The following is a 13,572-nucleotide window of genomic DNA, read 5'->3' as shown; positions in this document are numbered from 1 at the left end:
ATCATATTTATGGATGCGGTTATTAACGTTACTGTAGTATGAAGCAGAGCAGGACCGAGTGTTGAGGAGCTGAGCAAGGCCGCTGGAGCGATTGTTGCACAAACACATGCCTCGCAAGTAGCAGGACTTTTATTATGACAGGACACATTTGTGGGTGTAATTTCCTCTTTTCCAATCATAAGCATGAGGTAACGCAGCTCTGTTTATCATATTAGATACATTTAAGTGTGTTTAAAATCATGTTATGACGTTATTCTGTGTGTTCGCTCAGCGGCTGCTGTGACACTTGTTCACACTTCTAAGATTAAAGTGTTTCTGCCAAATAAAATCGGAAACCGAGGGTAACACGGATATGATGCAATTGACAGGCGACTCCCTCAGACGTCCCGGCTCTTTGGTTAAAATAGCAATTTTCTAACAATTTACAAATAGTTGGAAATATTTGGAATATAGTAAGAACTCAACTGAAGAACATATATAACACTGGGCTGACGGTTTTGGGATATTTTACCGCAAAAATACTACATTTTGCACCTTTTATCTTAAGATTTAAAAATTTAATTAATATTTTAATTTTTTAATTGACTGACAATTTCACAGTAAGTCAAGAAATATTAACAAACCATTTTCATTTTTTAACCTCCCTTAACCACTTTTTGGCATGTGTAAAATCTCCAGCATCTGAGACAGAATGTAGAGCTTTTTAGTGAATTTATGAGCAAGAAGAAACAAATGAGTTGATCAAGGCACAACAGAATTCATTTCTTCCTTTTGACTAAGCACAGATTGTACTTATGTTTTCACGAGATGAACCCGGAACACAACAGAATGTTTGACAAATTACTAGGGACACACAATTTCTGTTCATGTCAGACATGAACAAAAGTCAGCATGGAGCCCAACAAACTGAGAATGACACCACAAAAACGAACCAGCGAGCAAATTAAACAAATCGAGGGTAGCAGCAACGAATAGTGTAGCAGGGTAGATTTATTTCAAATTCACCTCACTATTTAGAGTGTCCTGTGTGTCCTTGTTATTTACACTACAAGACAAAGCATCACTTTTAATGGTCCAATGTCAGGTGAGAGATGCCGTTTTGTATTTTTGAAGCCTCTCAGAAGCATCTGCTTGTAATGTAAATGTGCTCTGGGCTCAAACGTGCATTTTGACGCTTAAAAATCACACTTAAAGATGTATGAATGTCATTGTATTAGATGACATTTATAGTATTATTTTATTTTTAAGTAAAAGTTGTGTTTGAGGTAAAAGGTCAATGATAAGAGTACAAACATAAAGCCTTAATTGAGACGACCTTACCTGTTCTCACACCATTCATATGAAACAAAGAACACATAGCCCATGCACTACATTTTCTGAAAGACCTGGTATATTCCATCAAAACACATTTCCAAATGTTATCAGAGCTTGGCAAATATCCTATCAAAACCATGATAATGAATACTAGGCTTTGTCTAAAACACCAGTTCATCTGTAATCTAATACAGATGTCATTTTTGAAAGTTTCTAGATTTAAAACAGCTAATGCAGGTTATCACTTAAACCGGCTGGGTTTGAATGTACCTTTCCCATGAGATATTGCTGTATTTGTTTGAATATAAGGAGGAACAAAAGGTCATAAATGTAGCTCATTCAACAGTCTTTATGAACATAAGGGTTTATAAAGATTATATTAGACATTTTAGTACATTCTGATCCTGAAAAGGCCTGGCAGTCACTGTTTCAGTTGGCCTAACCAGGTGCAACACAAAACAAAATGCTAAAAGCTTGCTTTTCTTTACCATTTACACCAAAACACTGACTGACATCGAACACCTCATTTATATTGAGCATAAAAAAATGGACAAGGAGGAATCGACTGTAAAAGCATTTGATACTATAAGGCAGATCCCTCAGGTTCAACAAGGAAAACCATAAAAGGACTCGTCTCGTCCACGCATTGTTCTGATTGGATGCTGTATGACAAAGCATTTTTGGGTTTAGTGTGGAAAAGCTGCTTTGTGTTAAAATCTTATCACAGCTGTTACAACATTGTAAAACTGTGGAGATATCAGGAATATTACAGCAGTTAATTCATCTAAATGGCGACTACACTCACCACAAAGAATGCTAACAAATTATATATTGTTACCCAAACTTACAAGTCTAATTGACTGAACTCAAAACCACAAAAAGCTCAAGGATCCATTATAAAGGTGTCCTTAGACTTTGTCCGCTAGAATGTATTACTTGTTCACCCTTTAATGTGGACTCTAGACTGGCCTTTTTTGGTTGTCAAAGTTCTTATACTGACCCTTTAACAACCCAGAACCTGTGCCAAACGAAACAAGGCTCACATCAAGGGTGTAGTCGTATGTTCCTGAAAGGATTTTGTTCAACGTTCCATTCATGACTAAATGACACAACAATCAAGGTGGAATCTGTGTAATGCATTATCATAACAAACAGAAAGCAGTTTTGGTCCATAAAAGCATGACACTTCTTTATATGTCGGCCAGCAAAAGAATGTGCATTAAAAATAAAACCAATGTCATCCTCAAAGACATAATGTATGAGAGAAACTCTAACTATATGAGACAACAGGTCAAGACACAAACAAGGATTTGTGCATTAGTACATGCACTAGTTGGGATCTGGCATGCACTTTTTAAAATTAGCTATGGTTTATGTGCATGTTCCAGTGAAGGATGAGAAAAGGTGGCAGAAGTCTTCAACTGACATAAGCAGAGCGTGTGTAAGCCTGGAATAAACTTAGCCATCTTCTGGCAGGCATGATGTGTGTACAGTATATATGAATTTAGAAACTGATTTAGAAATTCTGCTTCTCCAGGATAATGAAGACCGTAAAACTGCTAATCTAGGATCAGATTCCTCATCCAAATCCAAACTTCAGTGGCTGACAGGAAACTGCATTTTGCATTGTTTGCTGCATGAGAAAATGTATTAATGTCTGAAATGACAATGAATTTTTAAACAAAATGTTTACAATAACGCATTTATATCGAAAGGCGAGTTTGGTGAAAATATAAAGAAGACATTCAAATGGATCCCTGCTTCCTAAAACATATATTTAAAACTTAAAACATAATTTAAAGGTTGTTGCTGGCACTGTCAAAGGTGACTCATGGGGTAAAATGACTGATGCAAAGGAATTTACTGTATTAGGCAGTCCTAAAAACAAATTATGCATACGCATTTGAGTTGCTTATTACCAATATGATGCGAGCACTCGTTGCCTGTGCAAATAACAATACTAATAAATAATCTCACTTCAAACTAGTTCGAAGCCTCACCTGCTGTTGGATAACTCATCTGCTTATACTACAATCTGCTAGAAAAACAATGGGTAATAAACAATATTGTAATAAAATGTGTTGTACGTTCACAAAAAAAAAAAAAATAGGAACAACTGAAACCACACGTACGCAAAAAGAATGTAGTCTGCAAAGTCTTATAATTGTGTTAAGAAGTTATTTTTCATCCTAACACAACCATAATTATATTAAAGTATGTTACATTGATTGTATATAAAATCCATAAATAAAATGATATAGTACAAATGAACAAAATAATAATACAATCATATACAGGTTTTTCTGAATAATACAGATATAGCTATGCCTGTGTACAGCTGGCTAATGAGAGATCTGTAGTCTGGGTCTGTATAAAAGGTGTTTCTGAGAACTGATGTGAACCGCACACTTGGCATTGCCCGAGGATCAGGCGAGAGTGCGTCTGTAAACAGCGGCAAGTTTGACGAGAGTGGCAAAAGGCTGTAAGGTAGGCGTGTGTGTAAAGCATTATGGAGATGGTCTGGGCATGTTTAATGCAAATGACTAACCTTGTGCTGATCTTTTGGAATACTTAGAACTCACTAACATCAGATTGAGGTTAAGAACAAAATACATGTGTGTATGCACATGTTGTAAATTAGGCGATTTTTCGTGAGAAGTTCTCCTGTGTGTACAAATACAAAATATTCCACGCAATGTAAAACATGTAATATGCATGCACATGATGTCACTGTTTTCACAAATGTGCCCCTGGGCCATAAAACCACTCAAAATCCACCAAAAATCATTAGGATATTAAGTCAAGATCATGTTTGATGAAAATGTTTAGTTTCCTACTGTAAATATATATAACAAATATTAGTAGTAGTAATATGCATAGCTAAGGACTTCATTTTGACAACTTTAAAGGTGATTTTCTCAATATTTCGATTTTTTTTTTGCACCCTCAGATTAAAATAGTAAATTGGTCAAATATTGTCTTGATGTATGATGATGCATACATCATCTGGAATTCTAGTTTTCAGATGATGTATAAAATAAAAATTAAAAAAGAAGGCCCATATGACTGGTTTTGTGGCCCAGAAATGTGTGGTTTGTAGTTTACACAGAGACAAACTGTTTTCAAAAATGTGTTTTTGCCTAAAATGCAGTTGTCATGTAAATGAACAGCCGAAATACATAAATAGCTTTCCGTTTTTAGTTGAAAATGGTGTCATGTAAAAATGTAAATCTAATTTTTATTTTTTATTTAATTTGATCTTTTTTTCAATTAATTTTTAGCTAACAATAACTAACTATTTGGATAATAATCAGGACCTCCCATCCACTGTGACTGAGTTTGTGGTAATGTTAGTGGACAGGTGGTTTAGATCTGAGTGGCGTTTGACTAATAGGGCAGTGAGAAGACACTAGTAGGTCATGAGTCTTCATTCTTGAAATGGAAAATAGGTAAAGCCTGCCAGATGAGAACTGAAGCTCTGGCAGCTAGAGTGCAAGCTGTCTACACTCTGAGGAGAATGAGTCTAAGCACATGCAAACAGCTTCACACGACCTGGGGTTACCTCAGTCAATAAACATGCCACCTACAACTTGCTGATGATGCCCTTAAATGAATTTTCACTATATTTCCAAAAGTTTTTATCGAAAAAAAGTCCTATTTTCAGTCCTCCATGAATATTACCCTAAAAGCCCCTTGATATATTCCCTTGAGAGCAGAGCTCACCAGAGTGTAGACAAGTTTTCTCTAGAACATTTCCTGCATCTGACAGCGCTGCTCGCTGCAGGCAGAGGTGTACAGCCGTCTCCTGCCTCTCTGTGTTTAGATTTCTGCTCCTGCTGGGACCATAGCAATAAGACAGATGATATAAGTGTCACTGTCTGTTTCAAACAGGATAAATCAAACAGAGATTTCTCCTTATGAGAGGCGTGAGGAAACACAGAGACAACGACGTGTGCCTACTTTCAGCTGCCTTCTGAATTGAGCGAAACATTTTCATATTTTCCATAACATAAGAACTTCATGTTAAGAATAAATTAACATTAAATGGTATTTTGCTCTGTATCAAGTATTAATAATAATTATTAATAACTGAGTTTCATTTTAACTAAGCCTGTCAATTTATTGGGTTACTGCAAAAAAGGTGAAAAGGGTGTATCTGCTGCTTAAATGTTACATCTTTTATTGTGATATTATCAACAAATATGGATACATGCAATAAATTGTGATTTATTTGATTAACATGTTATATATATAATATAATGCAGTTTATTACATCTGTAGAAATTTGGAAAATTTCTGTTAAGTTTACACACTGTAAAAAAATGTCTCTAACTGAAAATTTTCTAGTGACTGATCACATCTAAATTTTTCATTTGGCCGAAGTGAAATTCTTTGAATTGATGCAATTTAATTCACAGAAATTCAATTTAGCCAACTGAAAAATTTAGATGTGATCAGTCACTTGAAAATTTTCAATTGGAGTCCTAAATATTTTTTCCAGTGCAGATATTTCCTTTAACCCTATAACACAATATAATGCGTAATCCAAAGTATGGGGAAAGGACCTGTGAAAAATTACTGTGGAAAATTCCTTCATTTTATCACAGAACATTGGGCACTTTGTGTGCTCTAACGCCCGTTTCACACATACTCCATCTGCAGTGTGCATACGGTGCGCATTTTTTTCCGTACCCATGTTAAAGGATTACAGCTTTCACACTGCGCGCGGATGCGGTCCGTCAGTCCGTCATTCCGTTCCAGGTGCAGTGCGTCTGCAGCAATCGTTTCCGTACCGAGTCTATTTTTTGCTGTGCTGCACTGCTGCATTAAAGTGACAGAACATTGTTTGCATTAAAAGTGACACAACATTGTTTGCATTAAAATAAACATGTACTGACGTGGAAATCTAGTAATTTCAATACACAGATGCATCATTTAAAATATACTATTTTTTACTACTAATCAACACATGGCTTTTTTCTTTCTCAGGTAAAGCAAGGAAATGACAACTTACCTGGAATTTAAGGAAAAAAAAAGTGCTATAATGAATAGCACTCATCCTTACATGGAGGTGGAAAACAAAGTTCTTTATGACCTGCAGGATTTCTTTTAAAAGGTTTTAAAAACGAAAGAAAAGACGAGAGTTGGCTGTTTTTGAATAGCCTATTGTACGTTTCTAATTCAAAATGTTTGTGATTTTAGGCTATAACCTATGTTTAAATGATTTGCCACTTATGTGAGCTAAATCTGAAGTATGGCTATATAAATATGAATGAATTAATTTAATAAAATGTTGTTTAAATGTAGTATGTTAAAACCTGACATCTATGAAAGAGTAGACAAAGAGAATTGCAATTCTGACGAGCCACGTTCAGTAAGAACGTTTGGATTGTAAAGTAATGAATAAATGCTGTGTTTGTGGTATGCAACAGCGGATCAGTTGCGGACTGCAAACGCAGCATATGTGAAAACACAACACGGCGTGGAGTATGTGTGACCTTTTTTAATGTAAACATTTTAAAATGTAATGTATGAGTTTCATCTATGGACAGAAACAAATAAAAACAAATGAGTATTCATTTTCTAAATAATAAATATAATTAAAAAAATTATTATGAAATCCACTATAAAGTGAATGGGCCGATTAATTCTAGCAGAAAAAAACAAAAACATCTGCTGTTCAGCGTCTCAAGAATGCCAAGTGTCTTAGGGAAATCCTCACATTGACAAGTCCAAAATTATAGCATTTTTATAATTGTGCACAAACCCGAACTGTCACACCTACACAAACAACGAACAAAGTGTGTCTGCAACACGGTTACTTCCCCAAACCTTGAATCTGTTCAGGCATTTCGCCCGTTGAATTTATTCTCCTTCCCCTGAATGTGGTTGTCAGAATGACAGACTGTTGACAGCCCTAAATAAACGGCACATAAAAATGTGGAACAGGCACTGTCTGCTTACTCACAGTCCAGGTCCCACAAGCTGCTCTCAGTACAAGGCCGGCACTCCGAAATCATTACGCGCTGAATGCTGCAGTGTGTTTGGGTTAATGACAATCGTATGCAAGAAAGACAAGAGACATCCCATTATATGAAAAACGTAAAGCCCTATTTGTCATTGACCATCTAGGCCATAAATCAGTCATTTATTGGCGAGTCATGCATAAGAGTTTTTGCGAGTCCGACATCCGATTCAGACATGAGGTAATACTACAGCCATACCTGCAGTCACTGATGAGATGACATCACATTACTAATGCAAAATCAGCACTCTGAGCGTTTTTAGTTTTTTTTAAATGCCCCCGAAAGTAAATTCATTAGCTTGATAAAAAAAAAGCAAGCAGTCACTGAACAAAGCTCAGAACTTTGATGAGGTTAGTAAGCAGTTTCATCACACTATGCACCAGGCCTGTTTTGACATTTTTCATAGTGTAATCATTGCCCTAAAGGCTTCCTTTGTAAGTGCATTACTGTACGTGACATTTTTACAAACTGAGGGATGTCAAAATTGTTTTCTAAAATACTTGACAGCATGGTCTATTGAACCTAAAACAACTCTTTAAGACTTGCTTCTGTTATTTCAGAGAAATGAATCATGTATTTGCCCCAATCAATGATCTGGGGAAATCTGTAGCGTTATGTCAACCGTTGCTGGGTTTATTGAAGATATTGATGATAAAGAAAAGTGCTGAATCCATTTGTGAAAGGCATGCCTTTTAAATAACGTCCATAAAACTAAATTAATTTAAACGAATCCTCTCAAATCTCTACACATCTTACCAATGACCTTACCGGTAAACTCCTGACCACTACAAATCAAGCTCAGTAATTAGAGTTAACTCACAATGGGGTATGTGTGTGTCCTTAATAAACTCTAAGTGGATTGGACAGATAGTTTACTCCATACTGTGAGACCTCAGGGGTTATGAGGGGAACCAGAGGATGGAATGAAGGGGGAAATTTCAGGAAAAACTCACCCATCCATTCCCTGGGAAATCTAATGATTTATGATTCTTGGGGTTGCTGGCTAGCGCTTTTTAAGTCACTTACTGTTTCGCATTAATTGCATGAAACAAATCAATCCCTGGATCAAACGTCCAATCAATCATTGTTCAGGCACAAGCTATTTGATTAATATGTCAGTCAAATTTACTATATTATTGCCCAGAAGCGTTGCTAGTCATGTATTGTGATACCCAAATGAAAACACAAAGAGGCCGAACACTTTAAATGATATTACAACGTTGCATTTAAAGAAATACAAAGTTCTGTCAAGAAACTCTTAATGGCAGTTGATAGGTCCTTAACTTAATCGCATTTTTCTCTATAGGGCACAAGTGATTCGTTCCTTCTGTATCTGTAGCCAAGGAGATTGATGCTCAACTTTCAAATACTTGCATTTACATTTACATTTAATCATTTAGCAGACGCTTTTATCCAAAGTGACTTACAAAAAAGGGGAGAGCAATAGAAGTAACGAAACAAACGAGGCCAACAACCTGTAAGAAGTCTCAATTAATTAGCACAGTACTTTTTTTTTTTTTATAGCCATCTACAATAGCCACCTACAACAAAAACTCACGTACGCAAAATACAGAACACTGGGTTTTGATAGCCATGATAACAACCCATTAGGACTAAGGCGGTTGCCCCAACTGTTGTTGTTAAGCAGATTCAGTGGCCCAATGGGTTGGTTTTGTATGGCATTCTAGCTAAACGTGCAGCAATTGCCATCTACAACAAAAACTCACGTACGCAAAATACAGTACACCGGATTATACAAATACTTGTTTGACCAGCTTTGCTTTAGCATTTGCAGCACGCTTTCAAAAGCCCTCACCTTCCCCAGCTCCACCTGTAAAGATCTGCTACGAGTAATTCATGTAAGCTCTATCATTCAGCAGCAGCATGACTTGCTCCCAGCAGCGTGTTACGTATGTATTGGCACTAGCAAGTTCCATACTCTGCAGTAGCAGCAATAACCAAAAGCAGCAGCATATTAACAGTCATATTACCATGCCAAACACTCCAAGTGTTGTACAGAAATGGGTGTACAGAAATGTACTTTTTCAAAGCACACACACACAAAAAAAGGTTTGTCAAGTTTCAAAATGTACAACAATTATTGTTCAAAATGAAGACAAAAAGTCTTCAAATCTTTTCAAATTTTGTGAAGCATGTTTATTGTTAATATGATGAAATATAAACATTTGTCAATTTGCGAGGACACCTATGAAATTAAGGGGAATAAGAATGGCTGCGTTTACATGCACGTTCTTAAGCCGATTATGCCTAATAAGCCGACAATGAACATGGTCATGTAAACGCGGTAACCCGCTTTCTTTTATTGGAGTAAGTTCATAAACGGCGTAAGCATAAACCGTTCGGGATGGGTAGTTTTTTGCCTCTTTCCCCGATTTTACGCTGCATGTAAACGCATTAACCTGCTTTCTGTCGGATTATTGAAGTGCGCATGTGTGATAAGTGACAAAAACGCAAACTTAGAGCAGATTTAAATGCATCCAGACAGAGCGAGCTAGCGGTTTGCATGAAATAAGGACACAAACGCAGACTCTTTTAAGAGCCAGAAAATTGTAAAGATGTGTTGTCTCTTCTCACGCAGCAGAAGTAGAAGAGGTTCAGTCAAAACGCTGCTTCTGTAACTGCATGAGGGATAATGAGCTGTAAATCTCTCGGTGACACGGCACACGCTTTATTTAACATCACAACTGACGCAACATTTGAAAAACTCAGAGTCAGATACAGACATTATTATTTTTGACGTCACTACAAAGAAATAACCCGGTTTATTAATAAAGTCATGTAAACTCGTCATGTAAACTTAATTGCCTTGTCAGTTTTTAATAGAAATCTTCTGTAACATTATAAAATACTTTACTGTCTTTTGAGCAATTTAATTAGCATCCATACTGAATAAAAGTGATTGATTTTATTTAGTTTTTAAATTAACTGACCCCAACTTTTGAATATCTGGTTGTTAATGCAGAGCATGGAAAAACTACATGCAAAAGATAGATAGATAGATAGATAGATAGATAGATAGATAGATAGATAGATAGATAGACAGACAGACGGACGGACGGACGGACGGACAGACAGACAGACAGACAGATAAGCAAATGTTTCTTTATTTGTTTGATATAAGGTGTTTTCCTATGATGACTGAAAGCAAAGTCTTGGGATGACCTATGATGGGGTGGGGGGGGGGGGGGTGTTTGGATGTTCATTAGTATTTTAAACATGCAAGGAGAATGTATATACACAGACATGAGAGCATGAAAGTGTGTAAGAGAGAAGGCTACTAATGTCTGCCAGGATGATATTTGCTAGACTATATTAACTTTGAGCCAAAGCTCTCAGAAGTAAACGGTTTCTGACACTAATTAAAGTGTGTGTCATGCCTCACTGAACCACAAACTCTGAGGGTGTGTGTGTGTGTGTGTGTGTGTGTGTGTGTGTGTGTGTGTGTGTGTGTGTGTGTGTGTGTGTGTGTGTGTGTGTGTGTGTGTGTGTGTGTGTGTGTGTGGCCTGGTAATCCCTACGTTATGGGGACAAAATATCCCCACAAAGATGGGAAAATCTGAAATCCTTGTCCTTGTGGGGACATTTTTAGGTCCCCATGAGGAAAACATCTTATAAATCGCACATAAGGAGTTTTTTTGAGAAAGTAAAAATGCAGAATGTTTCCTGTGATGGGCAGGTTTAGGGGCAGGGGCAGTGTAGGGGGATAGGATGTACAGTTTGTACAGTATGAAATCCATTACGCCTATGGAAAGTCCCCATAAAACATGGAAACACGACGTGTGTGTGTGTGTGTGTGTGTGTGTGTGTGTGTGTGTGTGTGTGTGAGCCTGTTTATGTGGTTTATGAGGTCACAAATTTGTATAACTACATGGGTATTACACTGGTATTACTCTATAAATGTGGTTTATGAGGTCACAAATTTGTATAACTACATGGGTATTACACTATAAATGTGGTTTATGAGGACATATCAAATGTCCTCATAATTCAAATGGCCTTAAAAACATACTAAATGATGATTTTTTGAAAAAGTAAAAATGCAGAATGTTTCCTGTGATGGGTAGGTTTAGGGGCAGGGGCAGTGTAAGGGGATAGAAAATACGGTTTGTTCAGTATAAAAACCATTACGCCTATGGAGAGTCCCTGTAAACCACATAGACCAACATGTGTGTGTGTGTGTGTGTGTGTGTGTGTGTGTGTGTGTGTGTGTGTGTGTGTGTGTGTGTGTGTGTGTGTGTGTGTGTGTGTGTGTGTGTGTGTGTGTGTGTGTGTGTGTGTGTGTGTATGTATAAGTATGTGCCTCAACATATGAACTAAACCAGCTATAATAAAAAAATTCATTGCTGTGGTCAGAATCTACATGACAGGAAACTTTGTCACATATTTTCACACTAGGAGTTCACGTTTAAACAGATAGCTTATTCAAACAAAATAAAACATCTGAAATACTATCAATGAAGCTCTAAAATCAAGCTTCAAAAAGTATATCAAAGCACCATTAAAGAATCATAAAGGTAGTCCATATGACTTGTTGAGCCATATGTCTTCTGATGTCATATGATAACTGTGTGAGAAACAGACCAAAATGCAAGTCACCATTGACTGATAATCTTCCCCTTCAGTGAGCTGTTAACTGCTGTGTCCGGTTCATTGAATCGGACTGGATGCGTCTAATCCTTGAATGAATCATTCAGATCAGTTTTTGAACTGGATCAATGCATTCATTGAAACAATCTGATTAATAATAACTGATCTGATTAACATCACTACTGTGTTTATCATTAAAGAGGATGTCCAGATTTTCAATAATAACAATTTTTTTTCACAACAACAAAAAAAGTTACTGGTGTTTTGGGACCTTTTTGAAACCTAAAACTATTACTGTGTACGGGAACAAAAAATGTAAAAATGTAAAAATAAAAAAATAAATAATAAAATGCATATAAAGAGGAGTAAATTAGCATTTTTTTCCTTTTTGACCCTTTAAACATTTAATTTCAAGCTTATTTTGCCATATTAGTTAAATACACAAGCATGTAAAGAAAAATAAATGCAACAAAATACTGACGCACAACTAATTTCGGTCCCAGAACCTTATAGTGTCCTACTTTTACAAAGATAACTGTACTTTGTATATCATATCAGGCTGATATCCCAAAACTAGCAAACATTTGATAAAGTAAGGCCTTTAATCTGCATATTTAGATGTTTAGAAGAGGATATAAGGCTAATAAAACAGATAAATCATCAAAAGATAATTATTTAGTGACCTTTGTTAAAGCTTTTACTAAACAAACAAATCACTCAACAAGTGAACGGACACAGGATTTTCTCACAGCATGTAATAATCCATAATCATGCAACATTGCACAAAAAAGGTTTGTTCATGTATATTTATGTGTATGAAGCAATTGCACAGCAACTATGCAGAGCTAAGTGAATTATAACTTCGACGACAGTTTTCTCACAATATAAATGTCATGTCATCATGATCTTGTGACAGCTTACCTGCATTAGTGTGTAATGTTTAATGTGAATGTTGTTTCAAAAACCTCCACCGCAAATATGAAGAGAAAATTCTGCTCTTCATGCTGTTCGGATATTTTTGGTTTAAAAGATCAAATGATGCTTTTTGAAATTAAAAAAAATGTTGCTCTGTTGATCACAGATAGTTTATGACTTGCGGATAGTAGGAATAGGAGTCAAATTTTACAGATTTGATTGTGTATTTTAAATCTTAAAAGATTTTAGAGAAACTTAAACTTAAGATTTTAGAGAAGTGCCTCTCATTCTGGTCAGGATAGAGCAAAATTGTATCATAAAATTCTAATAAAGTTGACAAAAACAGCCATTATTTAGTTTTTCTAAGACATTTTTCCACATTCTCTCTGGCTCTTTATTCACTAGCTGTCACACACAAAATGGGCAACATCACTATTCTCTGGTACCCACACATCAGCGTGTGGGTTTTATGTTCTGTTAAATATAGTTTTTATCTCCCCCATCCTTGAAAAACAGTTTTGTGGGATTTTTTTTTAACAAAATTTGCATTAAATTGTGGCAGGGTCACAACACGTGTGCTGAAACGCACCAAATAAGTGGTTAAGATCGAACTGAAATGATAATGTGCAGAACCGTAATAATAGTGCTGCTTTCTTCACATTACCTCACTGGGTGAGTGGCATGTTTCTTATCAGCCAATAGTTTTCAT

General features: G+C 36.2%; 1 protein-coding gene across 3 annotated transcripts in view; it reads right to left on the bottom strand.

Moving 5' to 3' along the window:
- The window catches only part of chrm3a (cholinergic receptor, muscarinic 3a), a 109,315-nt gene that overhangs the window by 79,381 nt on the left and 16,362 nt on the right, over window positions 1-13,572 (bottom strand). Inside the window, exon 1 of one of the 3 annotated variants that reach the window (XM_067454637.1) lies at window positions 5,038-5,057. The exons of the other annotated variants lie outside the window; for them this stretch is intronic. The gene's annotated coding sequence lies outside the window, so the exon portion shown is untranslated. Of the gene's footprint in view, window positions 1-5,037; window positions 5,058-13,572 lie in introns of those variants that run through there. 3 annotated transcript variants of the gene reach the window in all.

The sequence above is a fragment of the Pseudorasbora parva genome, chromosome 10, assembly GCF_024679245.1.
Source record: "Pseudorasbora parva isolate DD20220531a chromosome 10, ASM2467924v1, whole genome shotgun sequence".
Taxonomy (NCBI): domain Eukaryota; kingdom Metazoa; phylum Chordata; class Actinopteri; order Cypriniformes; family Gobionidae; genus Pseudorasbora; species Pseudorasbora parva.
Note: the sequence above shows the minus strand (reverse complement) of the source record. Positions and strands in the feature narration are given on the sequence as shown.